The 18,024-nt window shown below is 43.7% G+C and overlaps 1 protein-coding gene across 2 annotated transcripts in view; it reads left to right on the top strand.

Moving 5' to 3' along the window:
* Positions 1 to 18,024, top strand: part of LOC122932951 (protein argonaute-3) — a 142,156-nt gene that overhangs the window by 15,267 nt on the left and 108,865 nt on the right. The gene's annotated exons all lie outside the window — the stretch shown is intronic.

The following is an 18,024-nucleotide window of genomic DNA, read 5'->3' on the forward strand; positions in this document are numbered from 1 at the left end:
AACGTCCTGCAACTTTGCAAGTTCTCTCACTTAGAAATCATGGAGGGGTCTGAAATTCACATTTGTAGGTGCATTCCCACTATGAGAGAATTACAAATAAAATTCAGGAAATCTCATTGTATGATTTTTAAAGAATGTATTTGTCTTGCACTGTATTGCACTGAGAAAATCAGTGTTAATGTTTGATACAGAAGACTTTGTTTGCAATTACAGACGTTTCCTGTAGTTCTTGACCAGGTTTCCACACACTACAACAGGGATTTTGACCCACTCCTTCACACAGGTCTCCTCTAGATCTGTCAGGTTTCGGGGCTGTCGCTGCGCAACACAGAGTTTTGGCTCTCTCCAAAGATGTTCTATTGGATTTAGGTCTGGAGACTGGCTAGGCCACTCCAGAACCTTGATTTGCGTCTTACGGAGCCACTCCTTGGTTATCCTGGCTGTGTGCTTCAGGTCGTTGTCATGTTGGAAGACCCAGCCACGACCCATCTTCAATGCTCTGACTGGGGGAAGGAGGTTGTTGCTCAAAATCTCACAATAAATGGCCCCATTCATCCTCTTCTTAATACAGTGCAGTCGTCCTGTCCCCTTTGCAGAAAAGCACCCCCAAAGCATGATGTTACCACCCCCATGCTTCACAGTAGGGATAGTGTTCTTGGGATGCAACTCATCCTTCTTTTTCCTCCAAACATGACAAGTGAAATTTAGACAAAAAAGTTCTACTTTGGTCTCCTCTTACCACATGACTTTCTCCCATGCCTCCTCTGTATCATCCAGATGGTCATTGGAAAACTTCAGACGGGCCTGGATATGTGATGACTTGAGCAGGGGAACCTTCCATGCAATGCATGATTTGCAAACATGACGGCATAGTGTTCTACCGACAGTGACCTTTGAAACTGTGGTCCCAGCTCTCTTCATGTCATTGACCAGCTCCTCCCTTCAAGGTCTGGGCTGATTCCTCACCTTTCTTATCATCAGTGATACCCCACGAGGTGAGATCTTGCATGGAGCCCCAGTCCGAGGGAGACTGACAGTCTTCTTTAGCCTCTTCCATTTTCTAAGAATTACTCCAACAGTTGATTTTCACCAAGCTGCTTGTCAGTTGCCCCGTAGCCCTTTCCAGCCTTGTGGAGGTCCACAATTTTGTCTCCGGTGTCTTTTGACAGCTCTTTGGTCTTGTCCATGGTAGTAGTAGGCGTCTGACTGTGGGGTGGACAGGTGTCTTTAAAGAGCTCAGACAGGTTATACTAAGTTAGATTAAGGTGGACTTTTTAATGGCATAGTAACAGGTGTTTGAGAGGCCAACATTCTTGCTGTTTCCCAGGTGTTCAAATACTTATGTTCAGCAGTGCAAGACAAATACATTTTAAAAAAATCATACAATGTGATTTCCTGGAAAAAAAAATAAAAAATTCTGTCTCTGAGTTGGAATGCACCTACAATGTGAATTTCAGACCACTCCATGATTTCTAAGTGGGAGAACTTGCAAAATCACAGGGCGTTCAAATACTTCTGTTCCTTATTGTATCTCAATACCGGAAAATACTGTGAAAGTAGCCTAAGTAGTTTTATTCAGATTGTGCCTGGAGCGTGTGTACACAATGTGACTTGGGTATACTGGCAGAGAACTGACCAGAAATCTTAAAAAGTAAATGTGCTCCAGTCAAAGTTGTCTCCTAGAATTGCACTAACAATGGATTCACAATGTAAAGATGAGAAAGCACCCTTTGTACAATTTTCCTTTAAAGAAAAGTTGACTTAATGAAAATGCAAAGTAATCTGCAGGCAGCATGTTAAAGAGCAGGAGAAGCTGAGCAGATAGATATATAGTTTGTAATGGGTGGGGGGGGGGGGTAAATCAGCAAAACTTGTAGTCAGGGGCGTAACTAGAAGTGCCTGGGCCCCACAGCAAATTTTTGTATGGGCCCCCCTGCCGGCCGTTTGTGCCCAGCTGCGTCCATTATCGCCAAGCCCAGCGCCGTCCCGCTATTAATTATTCAATGCTGTCCTTGTCTTTTTTTTTTTTTTTTCTAAGTGCGCCGTAGTCTCGTGCATGCGCTTATGATACTCACGTGCTTGCCTGCGCGGTGTCTTGGCAGCAGCCTCAAGTAATGTAATCGCGCATGCGCCAGAAAGCGGAGAAAGCTGGCGCATGCGTGATTTCACTACTTGAGGCTGCTGCCAGGACACCACATGGGCCCGGACGTGAGTAACATCAGCGCATGCGCGAGACTATGGCGCACTTAGAAAAAAAAAAAAAGACGAGGACAGCAGTGAATGATTAACAGCGGGGCGGTGGTGGGCTTGGCGATAATGGGCGTGGCTGGGCACAAACGGCCGGAGGGACAACCTCTTTGGCACGTTAGGAATGTAATTTGCATATAAATAAAAAAGATTAAACTTCACTGACACGCTGTCAGGCGCCTGGCCCCGAAGCAGCTGCTTCCCCGGTAGTTACGCTACTGCTTGTAGTTTATTCATTATAATCACTATTCTTCTGATCGTAGTCATGCCTGCGGTCTGTTCAGTGATTAACAGCTATCTATGTATACGCAGTCAATGGATCAATGCTGCAGTGCTAAGCACTGTATAAATCTATGATCTGCAAATGGATTTTGTTCAAGGTAAAGGGACAGCCATCTAGCAACAGCAATTAGGTGCAGGCTATAGCTCCGATGAGCCGAAGTTATTACTTTGCGAACTCTCTCGAGACTTTGCATAATAACTTCAGAAATTGATTTGGACTGTAAAAAAACATTTCCCAAACTCTGGTTCGGTTCCCAGTGGTACCTTGGAGCTGAACCCGAATTCAGGAAATGTTTTTTTTATAGTATAAATCAATTTCTGAAATCTCGCGAGAGTTCGCAAAGTAATAACTTCGGCTCATCGGAGCCAATACAGTATTGAAACAAAGTTTTATGCGAATCAACTTCATCCGAAGTCGATTCGCTCATCCCTAATAAAAAGAAAAACAGCCAAACTTAAACTATTTTAAAAGTTTAATAACTGAAATCGGAGAGAACTGTAATAAACTCTTTAGTTCAGATTTATTGTACAATAGTTGTGGATGTTTTTTTTTTTTTTTTTTATGTGTAATGTGCTGTGAAGCTGACTATTCAGAATGGCGTCATATAAGCCAACAATAGAAACAGAGAAAAAAAAATAAATAAGGAAGTTAATCCAATCCTTCAGGGATCAAAAAAATTCCCAAAGGGAATGAATGGAAGGGGGTGCCGACAGTGGTGGGAAAATGAAATAGAGGAAAAGCAGGAAGTAGGGAAGGCTGCTCAAAGAACAGTGTTCGATGAATATCTGAACACTTAGAAATCGATCATTACGGAAAAGTGGGGAGAGATAATGTTCCCTGGGGGGAGTGGTTATTTCCTCCAGCGGGCAGTCTCTGCCCACAGAAAAAGGAGGCAGAAGGTGAGTGCCACTCCTAAAATATTCGAAAAAAGTACTAAAAGTGTAAGCGTTTTAAGGTGGTATAGGTAGAAGCTGATGGAATGTGTGAGGAGAACAATAGTCCACAGGTAGACACACAGAGAGGTTGAAATCCCTCAATATAAACAATGGTACTGTAAACCCTAGAAAGGTTATTAGGTACTCAATGGATCAAGGAAATCCACTATTAATAAAATTGTTATATGAATATTTAAAAATATATGGTAGCATAAGGCAGCAATAAATATATGTGCACTCACTTCAGGATTGCATCTAGATTCACAGTGATGGATGGCAGCACACTTTCAGGCTTCAAATCAATCACTTTATTAAGACAATGTATGGCTTGATGCATTTCAGGAACTACAATTCCCCTTCCTCAGTAGCAGGTGCAAAGTAACATATGCTGATTAAATACCGTTATATATAAATACCCAATTAGGGAGATCAAACATCATCTGTGTGAAACGGCACACTCGTGCCTCTAATCCTGAAACTGGAAGTGGCAAGACGTCGCATCCGCTCTATGGAAAGCAAAATGCGCTCCGCCACAACCGGAATTTGCGCTCGACATCCGGTGTATAGGTGGAATGCAAACCGCGCTCTGCCGTAGCTAGATGTATTCTCGCGATATCTCGCAGGACAAGCTGCGGGTGGGGGGAAAAGAGCGCCAAGGGTATGTTGCGCTCTCCAACCTTCAAGCCCGCATTATAGGAGTCTATGTCTCTTTTATATATATAGAGTGTCTGTCTGTGTCACGGATGGTGTTGCAGAAAACAAGAAGTAACAAATAAAGATCCGACTGACTTGATCCCAAACTAAGGAACAAAAGGGTGAGCACTATTAAAGCCCTAGAGCTCTCCTTGACTGCTCAGCCCATGCAAAGATCTCTGTGATAGAATGTTGCATGTCTACGTACCTAGACTGAGTGACACCTGAAAACCCTATAATAGTGAGGGGACACGACCACCGGCTCCCTACACTTAATACGGAGGGAGTCAGGGTCACCTAGAATCAAGCCAACAGGAAAACACAAATAAAGGGATAAACTTATCTGAGGAACCAGCAGTAGCAAACTTCTAGCAGTGAGCACAATCCAGGAAGTAGTATAAACCGCAAAGTGAGGCAGTATGGGAGGGGATATAAAGGGATGCAATCACTGCTAATAGATGACAGTTGAGAAGAGATGTCAAAGCGAAACCAAAACAAAAGAACATCATGCAGGAGGTACTAAAGAATGTCTGTCAGAACTCAGAGATCTGGCGGTGACAGTACCCCTCCCTCTACGAGTGGACTCCGGAGACTCAGAGTCCACCATCTCAGGATGGGACCTATGGAATGCCCTGATAAGACGAGTGGCCTTAATGTCCGCCACTGGAACCCACATCCTCTCCTCAGGACCATAACCCTCGCAATGAACAAGGCACTGAAGAGAACCACAGATAATACAAGAGTCCACAATCCTAGAGACCTGAAATTCAAGATTACCATCAACCACAATCGGAGGCAAAGAGGAGGGTACAGTGGGTTGGACATAAGGTTTTAATAGGGACTTGTGAAAAACATTAGGGATCTTCCAAGTCTGAGGAAGATCAAGACGGTAGGCAACGGGATTGATGACGGACAAGATTTTGTAAGGCCCAATAAACTTAGGACCCAACTTCCAGGAGGGAACCTTCAATTTGATATTCTTAGTAGACAACCACACCAGATCACCAACATTCAGGTCCGGACCAGGCACACGTCTCTTACCCGCCACATGCTTATATCTCTCACTCATGCTCTTTAGATTATCCTGAATCTTTTGCCAAACAGATGACAAAGATGACGAGAATCTCTCCTCATCAGGTAAACCAAAAGACCCCTCTCCAGAGAATGTCCCAAACTGCGGATGAAACCCATATGCACCAAAAAATGGTGACTTATCAGAGGACTCCTGACGACGGTTATTTAAAGCAAACTCAGCAAGGGACAAAAAAGAGCACCAATCCTCCTGATTCTCCGCCACAAAACAGCGCAGATATGTCTCCAGATTCTGATTGACGCGCTCTGTCTGGCCATTCGACTGCGTGTGGAAAGCAAAAGAGAATGACAACCGAACCCCTAAGCGAGAACAGAAAGCCTTCCAGAATCTGGAAACAAACTGCGTGCCCCTATCAGAGACTATGTCTAAAGGAATACAATGCAATTTGACAATGTGATCAATAAATGCCTGCGCCAGTGTTTTAGCATTGGGCAACCCAAGAAAAGGAACGAAATGCGCCATTTTACTAAAACGGCCCACCACCACCAGAATCACAGTCTTCCCCGAGGAACGAGACAGGTCCGTAATGAAGTCCATGGACAGATGTGTCCAAGGACGGGAAGGAATGGGTAACGGGAGGAGAGGACCTGATGGCCGTGAATGAGGGACTTTGGCACGAGCGCAGGTCTCGAAGGCTGCCACAAAACTCTCAACCGACTTACGAAGCGCCGGCCACCAGAATCTCCGAGCAAAGAGATCCACTGTGGCTCTACCCCCCAGCCCAGCAAGGACAGTATCGTGGTGCTCCTTAAAAACCTTGTGTCGTAAAGCGAGAGGCACAAACAACCTCCCCGGAGGACAAAGATCAGGAGCCTCTGCCTGGGCTGCCTGAACCTCTGCCTCCAATTCAGGATAAAGAGCAGAGACCACCACCTCTTCAGCCAAAATGGGACCCGGGTCTTCAAAGTTCCCCCCTCCTGGAAAACAACTTGACAGGGCATCCGCCCTCACATTCTTAACCCCAGGGCGGAACGTGACAACAAAATTAAACCTTGAAAAGAACAAAGACCATCTGGCCTGTCTCAGGCTCAGACGCTTGGCTGACTCCAAGTAGGCCAGAATCTTATGGTCGGTAAACACGGTAATAGGGTGTCTGGCTCCCTCTAGCCAATGGCGCCATTCCTCAAAAGCTAACTTGATAGCCAACAACTCCCTATCTCCCACATCGTAATTTCTCTCTGCGGAGGAGAGTTTCTTCGAGAAAAAGGCGCACGGACGCCATTTGGCAGGAGAGGAACCCTGAGACAAGACCGCACCCACACCCACCTCAGAAGCGTCCACCTCAACAATGAAGGGCAGAGAGACATCAGGTTGTACCAAGATGCGAGCGGAAGCAAAACTCTCTTTGATACTAGAAAAGGCCTTACGCGCCTCTACCGACCAGGAGGAAAAATCTACCCCATTTCTAGTCCTATCAGTGAGTGGCTTAACAACAGAGGAATAATTCAAAATGAACTTCCTGTAATAATTGGCAAAACCCAAAAAGCGCATCAGCGCCTTCTGATTCTCAGGAAGCTCCCAATCAAGCACAGCGCGGACCTTCTTGGGGTCCATGCGAAAACCAGAAGCGGAGGGGAGAAAACCCAGAAATTGAATTTCTGGAACCGCAAACACACATTTTTCCAGTTTAGCGTAAAATTTATTCTCCCGCAGAATGAGCAAGACCTGACGTAGGTGGTCCCTATGAGTTTTGAAATCAGGAGAAAAAATCTAAATGTAATCTAGATACACTAGTACAAATTTCCCCATTAAATGATAAAAAATGCTGTTCACAAAATGTTTGAAGATGGCTGGAGCATTCATCAAACCAAAAGGCATAACCAAATTCTCAAAATGGCCCTCAGGGGTATTGAAGGCCGTCTTCCATTCGTCCCCTTCTCTGACCCTGACCAGGTTGTATGCCCCTCTTAAATCCAACTTGGAAAAAACTTTAGCCCCAACCATCTGGTTAAACAGGTCCGGGATCAGAGGAAGCAGATAAGGGTCACGAATTGTGATACTGTTCAGCTCCCTGAAATCCAGACATGGTCTTAAAGAACCATCTTTTTTCTTAAAAAAAACAAAACAAAAAACAGCGGCAACAGGTGACTTCGAGGGTCGTATGTGTCTCTTTCTCAGGCTCTCAGAGATATAAGTACGCATAGCGACCCTTTCAGGTTGGGAGAGATTGAATAAACGAGATTTAGGCAGCTTGGCGCCTGGGATGAGATTAATAGGGCAATCGTACTCACGGTGAGGGGGCATCTCCTGGACACCACTCTCTGAAAACACATCCGAAAATTCAGAGAGAAAAGATGGTACAGTCTTAGTAGAAACCTCTGAAAGAGACGCCGAGAGGCAATTCTCTCTGCAAAAGTCACTCCAACCATTTATTTGCCTCGCTTGCCAATCAATGGTGGGGTTATGTTTAGTGAGCCAGGGTAGCCCCAACACTAGAGGAGTAGGTAACCCGCTTAGGACGAAACATGACACATCCTCAACATGAGCATCACCCACAGTCAAACTGATATTGTGAACTATGCCCTTTAACGATTTTTGAGAAAGTGGAGCGGAATCAATAGCAAAAACAGGTATGACCTTTCCCAAAGTGCATACCTGGAAACCATGTGTTATAGCAAATTGATTATCAATGAGATTGACAGCTGCTCCACTATCTACAAAAATCTCACAATGTTCTTGCTCTCTAGCGCCACCCTGGCAGGTAGGACAAAACATGAACTACAAGCAAGCGGAAAAACTTCAATTTCTGCATCAACCTTGCCAATTGTAACAGATGGAAAGTTTTTAGAGGACTTTTTTATTTTTGTTTCTTTATTACTCTCAAAAAAACTCCTTGAATCTCCTAGAGGGACAAACATTTGCCAAATGATTTATACCTCCACAACAGAAACGAACCCTCCTCTGAGAGCTGAATCCTCTGTTGTTAGAGGCAAGCAAACCCAGCTGCATGGGTTCCTGCTCAGAGGGGATTGAGAGAGACTGGGACCCTTGCGCACTGAATGAGACAATCCCACTGTCCTTGGACTGAGTATGACAGGAAGGAGTAATCTCTCCTCTCTCTCTAAGACGCCTGTCAATACGAACGGCCCGAGACATGGCAGACTCCAAGGAGGTAGGTCTCTCATGAAAGGCAAATGCATCTTTCAATCCCTCATAAAGACCATGGCAAAATTGACTTCGGAGTGCAGCATCATTCCAGCCAGTATCAGCTGCCCATCTCCGAAATTCTGAACAGTATATCTCTGCGGACTGATTACCCTGGCATAAAAGACGCAGTTTAGATTCAGCCAGAGCAATACGATCCGGATCATCATATATCTGACCCAGAGCTACAAAAAAATTCATCCACTGATCGGAGGGGCCGTGCCCCCACCGGCAGCAAAAAGGTCCAAGACTGAGCGTTATCCCTGAGCAGTGATATGATGATCCCCACCCTCTGCTCCTCATCACCAGAGGAATGGGGAAGTAGGCAAAAATGGAGTTTGCAAGCCTCTCTGAAACGAACAAAATTCTCACTACCCCCAGAGAAGGTATCCGGAAGCGAGATCTTAGGCTCAGAACAAACTCCATGAACGCAAGCAGAACCGGTCACCTGAAACTGAAACATAGTTTTATGGAGCTCTGCGACCTCCAGTGAAAGAGCCCGCATGCAGTCCTTCAAGGCTCAAAGCGGATCCATGCTTAAGACGGTTTTGGCGGTTTATAATGTCACGGATGGTGTTGCAGAAAACAAGAAGTAACAAATAAAGATCCGACTGACTTGATCCCGAACTAAGGAACAAAAGGGTGAGCCCTATTAAAGCCCTAGAGCTCTCCCATGCAAAGATCTCTGTGATAGAAAGTTGCATGTCCACGTACCTAGACTGAGTGACACCTGAAAACCCTTTAATAGTGAGGGGACACGACCACCGGCTCCCTGCACTCAATACGGAGGGAGTCAGGGTCACCTAGAATCAAGCCAACAGGAAAACACAACAGGAAAACACTTATCTGAGGAACCAGAAGTAGCAAACTTCTAGCAGTGAGCACAATCCAGGAAGTAGTATAAACCGCAAAGTGAGGCAGTATGGGAGTGGATATAAAGGGAGGCAATCACTGCTAATAGATGACAGCTGGGAGAGGGAGAAGAGATGTCAAAGCGAAACCAAAACACAAGAACATCATACAGGAGGTACTGAAGAACGTCTGTCAGAACTTCTCAGAGTTCTGGCGGTGAGAGTCTGTCTGTCTGGACGTTCTTTATGCATGATTAAACGACTGGACCGATCTTCACCAAATTTGGCACACAGGTACATCAGGTGTCCTGGAAGGTTTTAGACAGAGTCTCATCTCTCTAGGACGTACCGTTCCTGAGATATTCCCAAAAAATTACCCACATTAGCGAATACAAGCCTGCCAGTCTTTCTCTTCAAATCCCAACTGCCATAAACGCAGTTTTACTCCAGGTTTTCATAACAACCCAGCCATTTTTCTTTACTCCTTAAATGGGTGGGCACTGTGGAGGTCACTGTTATTAAAGGGGCGGGCGCTATAAAGGTCCCTGTTAAAGTGGTGGGCACTGTGAAATTACTGTTAAAGGGGCGGTCACTGTGAAAGTCACTGTTAAAGGGGCGGGCACTGTAAAAGTCACTGTTAAAGGGGCGGGCACTGTAAAAGTCACTGTTAAAGGGACAGTCTCTGTGAAAATCACTGTTAACCCCTTCAGGACCCTGGACTGAGTATACCCGTCCTGGAGCAACGGTACTTAGCGCTCCAGGACGAGTATACTCATCCTGGCATTAAACTGTCACCATGGTGACAGCGCTGAGTACCGGCTGTTACACACAGCCAGGCACCCAGACTAAATGCCGGGGGGGTCCTGTGACCCCCCCCCCCCCATATCGGCGATCGCTGCAAACCACAGATCAATTCAGACCTGCGGTTTGCAGCGCTTTATGTAGTTTCTGATCCCTGCGGTCCCTGACCGCAGTGATCAGAAACCTAAAAATGGCCAAAATCTAATTTTTTTAACCCCCCCCCCTGCACCCCTGAATTCATTTATGTGGCGAGGTGCAGGGGGGCGGTTTGTGGGCAGTGCGGGAGGCGGGCGGTGCGGCAGGCGGGATCGCGATCCCCCGCCCGCCTCCTGCTGAATTTTCATTGGTGGGTCAGTGGTATACCAGAGTGTCAGCACATTGCTGACACTCTGGTTTAAACGGCTGACATCGCTGCGATGTCAGCCGTTTAGCTGTTTCACCCTTTCCGTACGGACCGCGGTATGGTAAGGGTTAAGTCAGGGAGCTCCCCCCTCTGACATCGGGGGGCTGCTGTGCCTTTGCAGCCCCCAGACGGATGGGGGGACAGAGGGAGGGAGCTCCCCTCCTTCCCCTTCCCCGTCTGCTCAGTTGTGGCAGACGGGGAAAGTTCCCAGGCGTCCTGCTGTCCATGGTGCTGAACAGATCTATGCTAAAAGCATAGATCTGTTCAGTGTAAGTAAAATACAGTACAGTACAATATATATTGTACTGTACTGTATTATACAGACATCAGACCCACTGGATCTTCAAGAACCAAGTGGTTCTGGGTCCAAAAAATAAAAAAAAAGTGAAAAAAGTAAAGATAATAAAAACACATTTATCACTGAATAAAAAAAATATACACTACACATATTGAAATTTTGCCCACCTTACTTCCCAAAAAAGGTAATAAAAGTGATCAAAAGAGTCGCATGTACGCCGAAATAGTACCAATCAAACCGTCACCTCATCCCGCAAAAAGAGCCCCTACATGAGACAATGGCCCAAAAAATAAAAAAAACTATGGGGACACTATAACATGATTTTTCTTTTTGTTTCAAAAATATTGTGTAAAACTTATATAAATAAAAAAAAGTATACATATTAGGTATCGCCGCGTCCGTATCGACCAGCTCTATAATAATATCATATGAACTAACCCCTCAGATGAACACCATAAAAAATAAAAACTGTGCTAAATAAACAATTTTTTGTCACCTTACATCACAAAAAGTGTAATAGCAAGCGATCAAAAAGTCATATGCACCCCAAAATAGCGCCAATTAAACCGTCATCTCATCTCGCAAAAATCATACCCTATCCAAGATAATGACCCAAAAACTGAAAAAAGTATGGCTCTTAGACTATGGAAACACTAAAACATGATTTTTTTTGTTTCAAAAATAAAATCATTGTGTAAAACTTGCATAAATAAAAAAAAAAGTATACATATTAGGTATCGCCGCGTCCGTATCGACCGGCTCTATAAAAATATCACATGACCTAACCCCTCAGGTGAACACCGTAAAAAAAAAAATATTAAAACGGTGTAAAAAAAGCCATTTTTTGTCATCTTATGTCACAAAAAGTGTAATAGCAAGCGATCAAAAAGTCATATGCACCCCAAAATAGTGCCAATAAAACCGTCATCTCATCCCACAAAAAATGAGACCCTACTTTAGATATTCACCCAAAAACTGAAAAAACTATGGCTCTCAGACTATGGAGACACTAAAACATATTTTTTTGTTTCAAAAATGAAATCATTGTGTAAAAAATTGTATACATATTAGGTAACGCCGCAGCGGGACAACCTGCTCTATAAAAATACCACATGATCTAACCTGTCAGATGAATGTTGTAAATAACAAAAAAAAAAACGGTGCCAAAAAAGCTATTTCTTGTTACCTTGCCTCACAAAAAGTGTAATATAGAGCAACCAAAAATCATATGTACCCTAAACTTGTACCAACAAAACTTCCACCCTATCCCGTAGTTTCTAAAATGGGGTCACTTTTTTGGAGTTTTTACTCTAGGGGTGCATCGGGGGGCTTCAAATGGGACATGGTGTCCAACAAAACTGTCTAGCAAAATCTGCCTTCCAAAAACCGTATGGCATTCCTTTCCTTCTGCGCCCTGCCGTGTGCCCGTACAGCGGTTTACGACCACATATGGGGTGTTTCTGTAAACTACAGAATCAGGGCCATAATTAATGAGTTTTGTTTGGCTGTTAACCCTTGCTTTGTAACTGGGAAAAAAATAGTAAAATGGAAAATTTGCCCAAAAATTGAAATTCTGAAATTTCTGAAAGGTGGTACATTAAATTCTGTTAATGTGTTTAAAGTTACTATCTAGAATAGGCCAATGTTTCCAAAGGATATTGCCTATTTTGGTACTCAAAGGTGTGTAATATGACACAAAAAGGATCGGATTCAACTTAGATTTTTGGGCTTTGTTACCCTTCAAGAGAGTGTGTCTAGATAAGGAACTGGCCTTGTTAATACATGTGCTGACTAATTTTCTCGGGTAACCTCTCCTGAGGAATTTGGTCCCTATCTCAATTAGCATCTCCTGTTTTTCCACCACATTCTTCACTATTTTCTTCACCCTAAGTAATTGACTAAAGGGTAAGGACCTCAGGTTTTGGGTGGCTGCTATTAAATCTAAGCAGTGTATTTTTGTCTGTTTTTACAAATAAATCTGTTCTGAAGTTTTTAGTTTTTAATTGTTTTCACATTAATAATAGTGGTTTGCCTATCCCCTTTAACACTGTGTGAATAATTGCGAATCATTGTTCTCCATATTTGGTTCAACATTTCCCCAACAGGGGAGGGAGGGGGGCGACACTTAATTGGGCCGCTGACCTCCTACTCTGGTATCTGAGGGAAAGGTCTCCCATCACCAGCGAGGTTTCTGTCCCCCCAGGGTTAATTTTTTGGGCAATAACCTTTTGATCTACTCTGAAGAGACTTAAGGATGTTTTGGATTGGAGACGATGACACAAAACGTGCCCTTGTCTTCAATCCTACAGTGGAGTGGGAACTGCCCCCGCCTCATACCAGGGATCTGGGGTTCCCCGGAACACCCTGGTCTCCTTCAGATGTGGACAAGATGAGCTAATTGCTCGTGTTCTTTTGCTCATTCTAGCAATATATGCAGATCGTATTGCGCATAATTTGTACTAGTATGCACCACTAGCATGTTTGTTTACCTCGTTACCATGACTGCTAGCGTAGCGGATTGAATTCCGCCTTCCCATGCGCAGTGGATTTTATTTTATTTTTTACATGTTTCTTTTATTCCCATTTAGATTTGCACATTATTCTCTGCATTCCCAGGAATTCATAGATTTCTTTATTTATTGGCCATTTATGAAGGAGTTATAAAATGCAGGGTTCAGAGTCGGCACTTTGGCTTACCGACTCCACAGCCGTGCATGATGATGTAAGGGACATCGGAGGGACAAACACCATGACATTCCAACGAGAAATCTAGCCCTCCATTTAAATTGGAAGAGACATATTTGTTTTTGAGCTACAAATTTAGCATGGAAGATGTTTTTTATATCTATCTTGATTAGATACACGTCTTTCTGAAGGAGGTAACTTAAATGTGTCATACCCTCCATACAGAACTTCCTTGGCATAGAATTTTGTTTAATGCTTTTACATTTAACACTCATCTGATACATCCATCCGATTTAAGGACTGAAAAAATGTGACTTATCCCGACCTTTTTTGTCCAGTTTGTTTTGGATATTTTCCATTGAACAAGGGCAGGCTCTAAAACTTCTAGATACTGATTTGGGAATCTTTTCTGAAAATGATTTTTGGAGTAAGGCAGTTTTTTTCACATTTATGTCTCCCATAAGTTTGTGCAATGACGAAGCAGAATGGATACTTCTGTGATTACCTGAATAGGCCTACATGTAAGAATTCAGCTTTGTTAAGGTTCCTATTTTCCAATCATGCAGTTCTGAGAGATATTTATGGAATTGGCCCTGAAAAGCTTGGGTCTGCCCCTGGGTCCTTTGTGAGCGTCCCTCTGATCTAAAGGTTGTTTTTTTTATTTATTTTTATTGACCTGGACTTTTAAGATCAGCTTGTGTGCCCTGTATCTCATTTTGACCCTGTGAATAAAGTCTGGACCAAACAGATTACAGGTTAGGGTATTCATGAGATTTTGGGGAAATACCTGCAGATGTGAACCAATGGGCTATTGTGATATTTGTGAATGTCCTATAGTAAAGACAGCTCTACTAATAGCTTTCAAAAGAGCCAATTTAGATGAGAGTAGGGTCTTCATGTTTTGGGAAGATGACACCTCTCCTTCCTGTTCTGCTTTAACATAATAATAATGGACCTACTGCATCTGCTACTTTAAATAGAATTTTTTTAACGTTTGATCAGTAGTGGTTCCAGTAATAGATAGCAGAGCAGGGAGCAGGATCTTATTCAGGGGCAATTAGGGCCTGACTGTCAGGTATCCCATAAAGTTCCTGAGAACGAAGTCATCCTCCATAACTATAGAGGAACAAAAAGCAGGTTGGGCAAACTGTTCAACTTGAGTAGAGTCATAAATATCTGTTAGCAAATAATTTGGATGGAGGAGTTCTTCCTGCCATTTCAACTCTCATCATTTTGTAATTTACTCAATTTTCCCCTTTCTCAGGAACACATGAAGCATGATTGGGATTCTGGATCCCAATCCAACTCAGAATGAGATTCGCAGCAGCCATGTTGAAATGTATCATGAGAGGCAAACGGCTCATTTCTGCTGTGTGAAACAATGCTTTACTGAGAAGAGCAGGTGTAGTGTTTTTTACCTAAAACACAGTCGTTCTTTTATAGCGTTTGTCATTTTTAAAAGTTTTATTTTCGAAAACTTTCTTGGGGCAGCCATGTTGGAGATCTTTGTACTTTGTATGGCTGCTGAAATTATTGGGGTTTAATTGACAGAAAAAGTCTTCGAGTATAGTGCCAAGGAATTGATGGAGTATAGCCCCCTACCACAGAGACCACGGACTGACAGGGAAGATGCATACAGAGCTTTGTCGTTGTATATATTGTATATTGTTACTAACCTACTTTATCTAGGCCACCTGCAGTACAAAAAAAACTTCCCCCTCTTCTAATGAGTGGTTTTCCTACAAAACAAACGTATCCTCTATCTATAGGTAAATACAAAAAACAACCAAAAGTGACCCTACTGCCAAAGCTTAGTGTACCAATATATATTGTGGCTAAATAGAGGGCCAACTTAAGCAAGTAACCCGGTACAAGCTCTTACAAATGAAAAATGGAGCTCACAAAGTACCCATATAAAATATAATATTTTATTGAAAAATGAATATGTAAAAAGTTATGCCATTAAAAAGGGGGGAGGTGGCAGAATAAAACACCATCCCAGAAACACACACACAACAGAAAGTGTATCACATATATGAATAAATATATAATGTACAAAAGTTGTTGGTAGTGGTAAATTGGTACAAATACATAAAAGGATAAACCGATGAATCTTCTAACTGCAGAAGTCATTAACATAAATCAAATCAAGGATACTGGCACTAAAAAGTATATAGAGACATGTCCCACACAAATATTAGCCAGAAGTCCAAGAAAATGCTGTGTTAGCAAGACTCGCCTGAATACGTGTGTATACCAGGATGGCGCCACCCCAACGCTCGTTTGGTGTGCCTTCGTCCAGTATCTATAGGTTATAACTACCTGATCGTTGAAGGTCCACTGCTGCGTTTATTTATAGGATAGGGATGAACTACCTGATCGTTGAAGGTCCACTTCTGGGTCTATTTATAGGATAGGGATGAACTACCTGATCTTTGGAGGCCCACTGGTGGGTCTATAGGATAGGGATGAACTACCTGATTGTTGAAGGTCCACTGCTGGGTCTATTTATAGGCTAGGGATTGTCCCTGATCGTTGGAGGTCCACTGCTGGGTCTATTTATAGGATAGGGATGAACTACCTGATCTTTGGAGGCCCACTGGTGGGTCTATTTATAGGATAGGGATGAACTACCTGATTGTTGAAGGTCCACTGCTGGGTCTATTTATAGGCTAGGGATTAAGTACCTGATCGTTGGAGGTTTACTGCTGGGTCCCCACCAATCACGAGAACAAGAATGCTATTCCTTCACATGAATGGAGCTGCAGGTTGAGCATGCACGCTGCTGCTCCATTCATTCTCTATGGGTCTTCCAGAAATAACCAAGCACTGTACTGTTATTTCCAGCAGTCCTGTACAGAGTGAATGGAGTGGCAGTTTGCATGCTAGACCAGAGCTTAATTCATATGGGGACATCCCCATTCTTGTAATTGGTGGCGGTCCAGCTGTTTGGAACCCCACCTATTGGGTAATTATCCCTGTCCTGTGGATAGGGGATACGTTTGTATTGTGTACTGTAATACTTTAAACTGTAATATTTTAAAATATTGATCAATTAAGAAATACAGACAGAAACAAAATCGATAGTAAAAAAAATACTTTTAATCAAAGCTTTTAAATAATGTAATTTTCTGATGATGCACATGGTTTAAATGGGTTGTCTGGGCTAGGAGCAAAAAACCCAAATGATTAGAACCTTTAGCCAAATGAAAAAAAAAAAATACTCCCCTGTCTGCAGCCCTGCCATTCCTGCACCGCTGCCCTGTACCTGCCAGACTGGAAGTTACTTGGTCATGTGACAACTGTGGCTAATCACTGGCATCAGTAGTCACATATGCTAGAATGGCACGTCACTGCTGGTGATGTCCTTTTCTATCAAATGTGACCACTGAGGCCAGTAATTGGTTGCATTAGTCACTGGATCAAGCCACTTCCAGTCCGCCAGGAACTGGAAGGGGCCAGAATGGGACAGCAGGGCAGGAGTGGCAGGTTGTGTGGGTGTTTGGTCTTATATTTTTTTTATTTGGTACATGTTCCAACGATTGAGGTTATGGACTCCTAGGATAGACATCCCCTTTTAATGCTTATTGATAATTTAACGGATACAAGACTGTTAAAGAGGACCTTTCACCGATCCTGACATTGTGAACTAAGTATACAGACATGGAGAGCGGTGCCCGGGGATCTCACTGCACTTACTATTATCCCTGGGCGCCGCTCCATTCTCCTGCTATGCCCTCCGGTATCTCTGGTCACAAAGTTATGGTAGGCGGAGTCTGCCCTTGTTCTGCTGTAGCGCTGGCCAATCGCATCGCAGAGCTCACAGCCTGGGAGGTTACTTTCTCCCAGTCTGTGAGCTCTGCGCTGCGATTGGCCAGCGCTACAGCAGAACAAGGGCAGACTCCGTCTACCATAACTTAGTGACCGAAATCTCTGCCTACCATAACTTAGTGACCGAAGATACCGGAGGGCATAGCAGGAGAACGGAGCGGCGCCCAGGGATAATAGTAAGTGCAGTGAGATCCCCGGGCGCCGCTCTCCATGTCTGTATACTTAGTTCACAATGTCAGGATCGGTGAAAGGTCCTCTTTAAGTTCAGACTGTGAAGTCTGTTGAGTTAAGTGAGACATTTAAGGGGTTGTCCACTTTAGACATTTTCATTCTCCTGGCTGCTGTCCCAGTGATCAGCCGTAATCTGTGACAGAATTCGGCAACAAGTTTTCCTTACAACATCACAGCAGGGGAAATTAAGAATTATACAGTTCTCATTGAAATGAATGGGTGGTCCATGTTATATGTGGATGTGATGTGTCCTCCAGATTTAAAGAAGCTAAGGCTACTTTCACACTGTAGTTTTGGTTTCCGTTTGTGAGATCCGTTTTAAGGGATCTCACAAGCGGTCCAAAACGGATCAGTTTTGCCCTAATGCATTCTAAATAGAAAAGGGTCCGCTCAGAATGCATCAGTTTGCCTCCGATCAGTCTCCATATAGCTCTGGAGGCAGACACCATAATGCTGCTTGCAGCGTTTTGATGTCCGTCTGACGAAACTGAGCCAAACGGGTCCGTCCTGACACACAATGCAAATCAAT

This window comes from Bufo gargarizans, chromosome 3 (genome assembly GCF_014858855.1).
Source record: "Bufo gargarizans isolate SCDJY-AF-19 chromosome 3, ASM1485885v1, whole genome shotgun sequence".
Lineage (NCBI taxonomy): Eukaryota > Metazoa > Chordata > Amphibia > Anura > Bufonidae > Bufo > Bufo gargarizans.